Source organism: Macrobrachium rosenbergii, chromosome 7 (genome assembly GCF_040412425.1).
Source record: "Macrobrachium rosenbergii isolate ZJJX-2024 chromosome 7, ASM4041242v1, whole genome shotgun sequence".
Classification (NCBI taxonomy): domain Eukaryota; kingdom Metazoa; phylum Arthropoda; class Malacostraca; order Decapoda; family Palaemonidae; genus Macrobrachium; species Macrobrachium rosenbergii.
The window spans coordinates 38,252,381-38,260,629 of NC_089747.1; the positions used below are offsets into that span (position 1 = coordinate 38,252,381).

General features: G+C 31.0%; 2 long non-coding RNA genes across 3 annotated transcripts in view; both read right to left on the minus strand.

The window, feature by feature from the left end:
* LOC136840309 (uncharacterized) overlaps positions 1-2,654 on the minus strand; it is a 132,648-nt gene extending 129,994 nt beyond the window's left edge. For both annotated transcript variants that reach the window (XR_010853578.1, XR_010853579.1), the window contains exon 1: positions 2,526-2,654. This is a non-coding gene — a long non-coding RNA (uncharacterized lncRNA). The remainder of the gene's footprint in view (positions 1-2,525) is intronic.
* Positions 2,655-4,697: 2,043 nt separating this feature from the next.
* LOC136840524 (uncharacterized) lies at positions 4,698-8,249 on the minus strand. Its single transcript, XR_010853631.1, has 3 exons — positions 8,000-8,249; positions 6,737-6,861; positions 4,698-5,366 (listed from the first exon to the last, which is right to left on the minus strand). It is a non-coding gene; the product is annotated as an uncharacterized lncRNA (long non-coding RNA).

The window sequence follows — 8,249 nt, forward strand, 5'->3', positions numbered from 1 at the left end:
AAATAAAGTGAACACCAGAAGAATTCTCTCTCTCTCTCTCTCTCTCTCTCTCTCTCTCTCTCTACAAATACAGTAAGCGACAGGAGAATTATCTCTCTCTCGCTCTCTATACAAGTGAACTACAGAGGAATTCTCTCTCTCTCTCTCTCTCTCTCTCTCTCTCTCTCTCTCTCTCCCTACAAGTGAATGAGAGAAGAATTCTCTCTCTCTCTCTCTCTCTCCCTACAAGTGGAATGACAGAAGAATTCTCTCTCTCTCTCTCTCTCTCTCCCTGAATCTCTCTCTCTCTCTCTCTCTCTCTCTCTCTCTCTCTCTCTCTCTCCCTACAAGTGAATGACAGAAGAATTCTCTCTCTCTCTCTCTCTCTCTCTCTCTCTCTCTCTCCTACAAGTGAACGACAGAAAATTCTCTCTCTCTCTCTTTTCTCTCTCTACAAATAAATTAAACGACAGAAGAATTCTCTCTCTCTCTCTCTCTCTCTCTCTCTCTCTCTCTCTCTCTCTCTCTACAAGTGAATGACAGAAGAATTCTCTCTCTCTCTCTCTCTCTCTCTCTCTCTCTCTCTCTCTCTCTCTCTCTCTCTCTCTCTCTCGCTATCTCTACAAGTGAACGACAGAAAATTCTCTCTCTCTCTCTCTCTCTCTCCCCTTCCTATCTGCTGTCTTTCCTTGACTAAAATTATTCCCGTCTACCCTGTCTCTCTCTGTCAACTCTCTCTCTCTCTCAACTTCTCAATTTTATTCCTAGACATTTCCTGTTCTATCTATCTGTCTCTTCATCCTTTCTCCTTACTCGGTTCTGTCTGTCTGTCTGTCTGTCTGTCTCTCTCTCTCTCTCTTTCATCACTGTTGGCTCATGCTCTCTTATGCTTGCAGGCGGCAAGGCAACAGATATATCTAAATTTGCTGAAGCCTGCCCCACTGGAATTTTCAGAGTAACTATTTGCTCACTCTGGGAATTCCTCCCGACTCGCAAAGGGAATAAGATCTCTCCGTTCCACATATTCCCAGGAACTGGGGGATTGGAATACTGAGTTTTATAAGTGGCAGTTAATACAAGTAAAATATCCCTGAGTTTATGTATTCTTCGTGACATACTAAATTTCAATTGGTATACATTTTTATTTGCATTTTTGCAGTGTGAAATCTGATGGTTTCGTTTCGGGATTATTATTATTATTATTATTATTATTATTATTATTATTATTATTATTATTATTATTATTATTATTATTATTATTATTACTACTAATGACCGAATATTCTACTAAAGCCTAAAATTTCTTTGTCAAAAAAAAAAATTGACAAAATGTGATCACTCTAAATTCAGGATATATATATATATATATAGGATATATATATATATATAATATATATATATATATATATAAATAAATATATATATATAAATATATATATATATATAAATATATATATATATAAATATATATATATATATAAATATATATATATATATATAAATATAAATATATATATATATATATATATATATATATATATATATATATATATATATATATTATATATAAATATAAATATAAATATAAATATAAATATAAATATAAATATAAATATAAATATAAATATAAATATAAATATAAATATAAATATAAATATAAATATAAATATAAATATAAATATAAATATAAATATAAATATAAATATAAATATAAATATAAATATAAATATAAATATATATATAAATAATATATATATATATTATATATAAAGCCTAAAATTTCTTATATATATATATATAAAAATATATAAAATATGATATATATAATATTATATATATATATATATATATATATATATATATATATATATATATATATATATATATATATATATATATATATATATATATATAAAGGACAAAGGACATTCCATCTTAATTTTGAAAGCAATGCATTTCCAGAACGGCGAATTTGTCTTAAAAACATTTTTCAAAGGTAACGCCCTGCTAATTTGAGAAGTACAGTTACGAAAATGAATTAAATTACCGCTGAACTTTGGAAATTAATCTTACGAAATATGAAATTAATTAAAACAATGTTAACTTTAACCTCTCCAGATATTTAGAAGCTTACGCCAACTTAATTCCAACCTTACGAAGCAAAAACAATTGTTACGTTCAAAGTCCCCTACTTCAAACAAGTTCTTCGGCGCAATCGAGTTTTCTGTACAGCCGCTACAGCGTCTAAAAATGTCGATTTTCTTAATATAAAAACTCATTAGCGATGAACTTGAAGTAATGCCTACAGTGCACCACGTGAGGTGTAACTGATGGCACCACCAACCCCCTACGTGGCTTAGAACGTATGGAACAGGACTATGGGGTTTGGAGGTGAAAAAAAAAGTTGTTTTTGTTAGTTGATAATACAATAAAGTTGTATATATCACCTGGACTTTACTAAATAAATTGAACAAGACAAAAATAAGATGGTCTGGTTAGTTGAAATACAATAAAGTTGTATATATTACTTGGATTTTCCCAAATACCTGAGTAGGGCAGACGTCCATTCTTGTCTAGCTTGAGAAAAGTTCTTAGTTCAAGAATAGTCCGCTTCGTAAAGTGGGTCTTGAGATCTCACGAAAATCTTGCTGGACCGTCAGAGACCTTCTGATTCTGAAAAAAATGTTAAATTTGTAGTACAAAAATAAACAACCTATAACGGATTAAAGTTCGATAACCTAGGAGTGACAGAAACCTTCTGATTCTGAGAAAAATGTTAAATTTGTTTTACAAAAATAAATTACCTATGTCCTATTAGAGTTTGATAACCTTGAAGTGAAAAGCTGAATAAGGGGTGGTGCTATTTGGTGGCTAAAGGTTCACTGAATATACTGGAATATCATTGTTGTCCACGAATGGCAATAAGTTTGTGATATCACTATTTCAAGGGAAAATTTGGCATTAAAACATTAATCATCAAGTCTATTTGAACTAAAGTTATAAAATAAAACTGAAAAAGCTTAGTTCAAGATACTAGAAAAAAATTTGCGTATTACATAAGACTCATGAATTACGATTATAGGAAACGAAAATATTAACAGCAGTCCTGAAATAACTTAAAAACGTCGATAAAATATGTAACATAACAGTAATGAAACTGAGCCTTTGCAGAGTCTGGGAAAGTCGCAGCGACTTAACGTAGACCATCGTTTCAAAACCAGTACAGAATCAGTTCCTTCCCAGGCAGCTAAAAATCGTCCATAATATACACAAGTCGCCCTAACGCAAGGTTCTTTAAGTCTAAGTGTGACCTATTCAAAGTCGTCCAGGTACAAAGCGGCTATTTAGTTGTGACATGAAAGTCGTCCAAGAATGAAGTACCTCCTACCTAATCATGACCCATTCAAGTCGTCCAAGAAAGATTTAAAAGCAGGTTGTCTGAAGAGTTCTGACTCTCTCAGTAATCGAAACTTGGATATTTGTTTTTTTGCACCAGACAAATCTTCTTACCGGGGAAAATGAGTCAGTCAGTCTTACAAACAGAAGAATACTCTCAAACGTCACTACAAAAAAAGCCTCTCACACAAACGACAGAAATATCTACAAATAAAATGAAAAAATTCAGAAAAAATTCGCAGCTAGATTAAGTAGGCACTGACACCACCCCCACCTTCAAAATCATCGGGGTTTATTTCTGGAGGGCATACTTTTGTTCCAGTTTGGTTCAGTGTAGTTCATAGTTACCTTGCAAAAACTGTTCTAATTCATGACTTGATAAATAAGTCTGGTTTTTCTTCAAGAATTTCAGTATCTTGACTAAATCTTTCATCTATTAATCTATTTCTCACTGCTGCTCTGTACTAATGCTTCCAGTATTGTATTAAAGTAAATCCTTTACATATTTAATCTACTCTATCGTAATGGATATAAAAGTATTAAATTCTTGCTCCATAATGTATAAAAACTATAATTCTAGCTTAAGTACATAGCCAAAGGATATAGATTAATTCGTTAAACAAACCCTTCAACTAGTCTCCTAAATTGAGTAGACAATATGGACTATTGCAACACTAGTTTACTGGTTACGTACTCTGCAAAGCATATTTAACCATTTCATTTAACGATCTCAATCTGGAGGCAACATTTCTTCACTACATATATTTTGAGCTGTTATCTTTAGACGAGCACCCATTAGTAACCGATGTTAATTTGTAGAATGTCAAATTTGCAGTAACTATTAAAACCTCAGTAAACTATCTTTCAATTTAGCTTAATTTCCACTGTATATTCAATAGCTTGTTCTTATATCCAAGAACAACTGTTTAAAACCAGCAAAGGACTTATTATTGTTATTCCATACCCCATAATTCCATACACTTCTTGGCAGAGTTTGAAGGCAATAGGCCATAAAAGTTAAAGCTTCACACTTCAAATTTTAAACGGTGCTAGATCGTTTAAGTTAATGGTCTTAAGTGCCTTTTCAGTTTATACTCTTCTTGGCAGAGTTTGAAGTCATAGGCTATGAAAGTTAAGCTTCACACTAAGTTTTATACGAGCAAAATATCTCTAGCACCGTTTGAGTTAATGGTCTTTAGTGCCTTTTCAGTTTAAAACTGATAACTATCAATGGTGAAGCAAAGTTATTTACTGAAGAGTTTACATGTTCTATTTCTGTTGCATGGAAGATTAAGTTTAAGTGATGTATTAAGCAGGAACTGTTCTGACACTACTAGAAATTTATTTTAAACCACTTAGCTCTAAGCAGGAGCTAATATAAAGTAACTTATAATTACAATTCAGTTTAAGGTAAAACTTTAAACCTGGATTTCATTTAGACAAAAACAAAACTATATAATTCAGAATTAAACTAAGATCATACCAGAAGCTGAGAAGGTTCATCTTTATAAAATACCAAACTATTTTAACAATATTACCAAACTATTGTACTTAAACGTTTTACATATGGTTTGAATTCTGGTTTAAGGAAATACTTTTACACATGATTTGAATTGTGTCAAAGATAAAACACTTTAGTCACATGTAAAAACTTAATCCAAAAATTCTACATTGTTAAGGTAGACCTTAAAACAGTTTAGGTACAGTTTAAAAACTTTACATTTTGGTATTTACAAAACTTTAAATTGCTATTATAGCTGAAGGCAGAAAAGTTCTTTACATGTAATCATTCAAAAAATATATACTGAAGCGTGTCAACTTAATGCACGTTTGAACCATCAACGCAGGACAACTTCTGGCACAACAAGTATTTCAGTGGCTCCACATTCCATCCTCACCTCATTCAAAAACTGAGTGGCGTGGTAACAGCGAACACAAGAATTCCTGAGCAACTTATTGTATGACTCCAATCAACTGTTCCAATACACATCCTGTAAAGTAAAAACAGATATTAGTTGCATTCATAATTTTACAATCAAGATTCATAAAGAAATGAACCTCAAATATAAAATCTAAACTTTTTAATGTAAATCTATAAAAAGCCACATTGGTGAATATACTCTATATTCTAGTGATTATAGAGAACTGTTTAATCAAAGTTTTATATTTAATAAAATCCATTGCTAATCAGTATTTAGTGAAAATAGAAACCTGTTCATAGTGTTATTGGAAAATATTTACCAAAACCATAAGCATACAGTTATTCACAGCTGAGTTACGGTAAATTGAGCTAATCAACTTAAAGTTTAATATCAGTCTTTAAAGTTAATTTGAACTATGTAAACAGAAGCTATAATCATGAAAATAAAAGCTATAATAACGTTCAATTTGAAAAATAAAAAAATATAAAATTTATAAGATACGTTAATTTGAACTTTGAACTATGAACATGGAAACTAAAGTTAATTATCAAAATTGAAAGATACGTTAATTTGAACGGTGAAAATATAATCAATTTTAACTAAAAAAACAAATCAAAATTTGCATTAAAACTATTTCAGGCTATGCATAACCAAAAAATGGCAGTAATAATTTAAAGTTCTTTCAAGCAGAGAATAAGAGAATTGACAAAAGCAAGCAAAGTAAAACTAAATTAAAACTTTGGAAACTGACAGAATGACATTCAGAATGACATTCAGAATGACATTCAGAATGACATTCAGAATGACATTCAGAATGACATTCAGAATGACATTCAGAATGACATTCAGTTAAGCACACGAAATATTTAAAAGCTTACTGAACTAACTAGTTTACCACTTTTTACCAAACTTGACAATTTAAATAGTATTAACTTTAAGCACAACTTAAAAGTTCTATACCATCTTTTGGGCTTTTTCCCAAAGTTGACAAGACAATTTAAATATTAAATTAAATCTCGCAAAATATTTAAAAGTTAAATCCCATCTTATGAGCATACTTTAAATGGAAATAGTATAAAAAAATTTGCTTAAAACAGCAAGATTCTAAGTTAATTTTTAATGTAAATTTACTTTACAAAAAATTAAGTTCTATAAATCTTGTTTAAAACAAATTTTAAAAATTATTTAAAGATAAAGTCTACGCAGTTACACTTTAAATCTTAGAAAAGGAAATCTTAAGTTAAGGCATATTAAAATCTAAAAAAATACACTGGTGCACTTAATACCTGAAAGAAAATAGATTAGTTAAACCTCCCATGCACCTGTTCCATAGGTCCTAAGACCTATGGAACAGGGTCTGAGGGCCCTCCACCCCTACAGGGGTACTGCCCCTGTAGGGGTGGAGGTACAAAATTGGTTGTGTTGGTTTTAAGCCTCACCTGGTTTTTAAGGGAAGTCCAGTTTTGGGTGACTACTCATCCTGATATTAAAATTCTGACTTCAATCTCCCTTAAACATAGTATGCTTCAAAGTGCTTCTTACACATTTCACATTTCACGAAAATCTGAAAATAAAAGTAAAGTCTATAATACAGCAGTAATTGGGTTTGCTCCACATGTATATACTGTATAAAGTATGAAAGTTGAAGCCTCAATTAAGGGAGGAAGTCCATTTATCTGTCTTGAAACTTGTCCTCACAAGAATCTAACTCAAATTTGAAAGAAATGCTTCTTTAACACCTTTAAATTAAATAAAACTAAATGGGTTTGCTTTATTACGTTAAAAACTCACCATTCAAAAGGTACACTGTAGATATAACTTTCAAAAGTCGGGATTCACAGAAATTCACTTCAACATTCTAAACTTTGAGTTTACTTTATTATAACAGAATATGGAGTTGCTCAATTGATTTAAATACTAACTTACTATCACAAGATACAAGGTAGATAGTCATCTAAAAACTGGCTCTACCCGAAAGCCAAGAGATTTTAACAAGTACATAACTTCAAGGGTTCATTGCAAATTAAATTCTAACCTATAAAGCCTAACCTATAAAGCCTAACCTATAAAGCCTAACCTATATAGCCTAACCTATATAGCCTAACCTATATAGCCTAACCTATATAGCCTAACCTATATAGCCTAACCTATATAGCCTAACCTATATAGCCTACCATACATCACTGAACCCTGAAAAATATTAAATTTGTAGGACAATATACATATAAGCTTATATAACAGGAAAAAATATCCAGGTCTAAAGCTAAATTATACCTAAAAGTTAACAAAATTCATTATAAACTAAGAATACCAGATGTATTGTCTAAATAGCAGTAAGCTTAAACCACAAAATACGTATAGCTAAGTGATAAAAATATTACAAATAAATCGATATCTTAAAACACGATGTACAGCTAAGTGTCAAGGAAAACTTTAAATTGAAGTTACGATTTAACAATCCAATGGAAATAGCTTAGGTCAAGAAATAATGGAGCCTATCACAAGCACTGCAGCATTTCTTAACCAAACATATGAACTATTACAATTTACGGAAATAATTTACCTAATCTCAAAAAATTAACATTGGAGCCTATCACAACAAAAACTACAGCATTTCTTAACCAAATCTATGAACTATTATAGTTTACGGAAATAAAGTCACGTAATCTCAAAAATTAATGTGTCAAAACTTTGATACTCACCCTTTTCGGAGTCTGGGAGAGTTACCAAGACAAATAGCCCACCCTTCAAATTGACTTCAGTCTTAAGTTCAACAAACACAAATATTTACTTTCGTCAAGTATCACAACACGCCACAAACTATCGTAAGTCAAACCAGGGCAAAATTATTTCCTTCACTTCAAGTAACAATAAATATCCCAAACTATCGATTCCCGTTGTCACAAGACAATAATCGCGATGTTACTTCGTCGATCACGAAACGTAAACTGA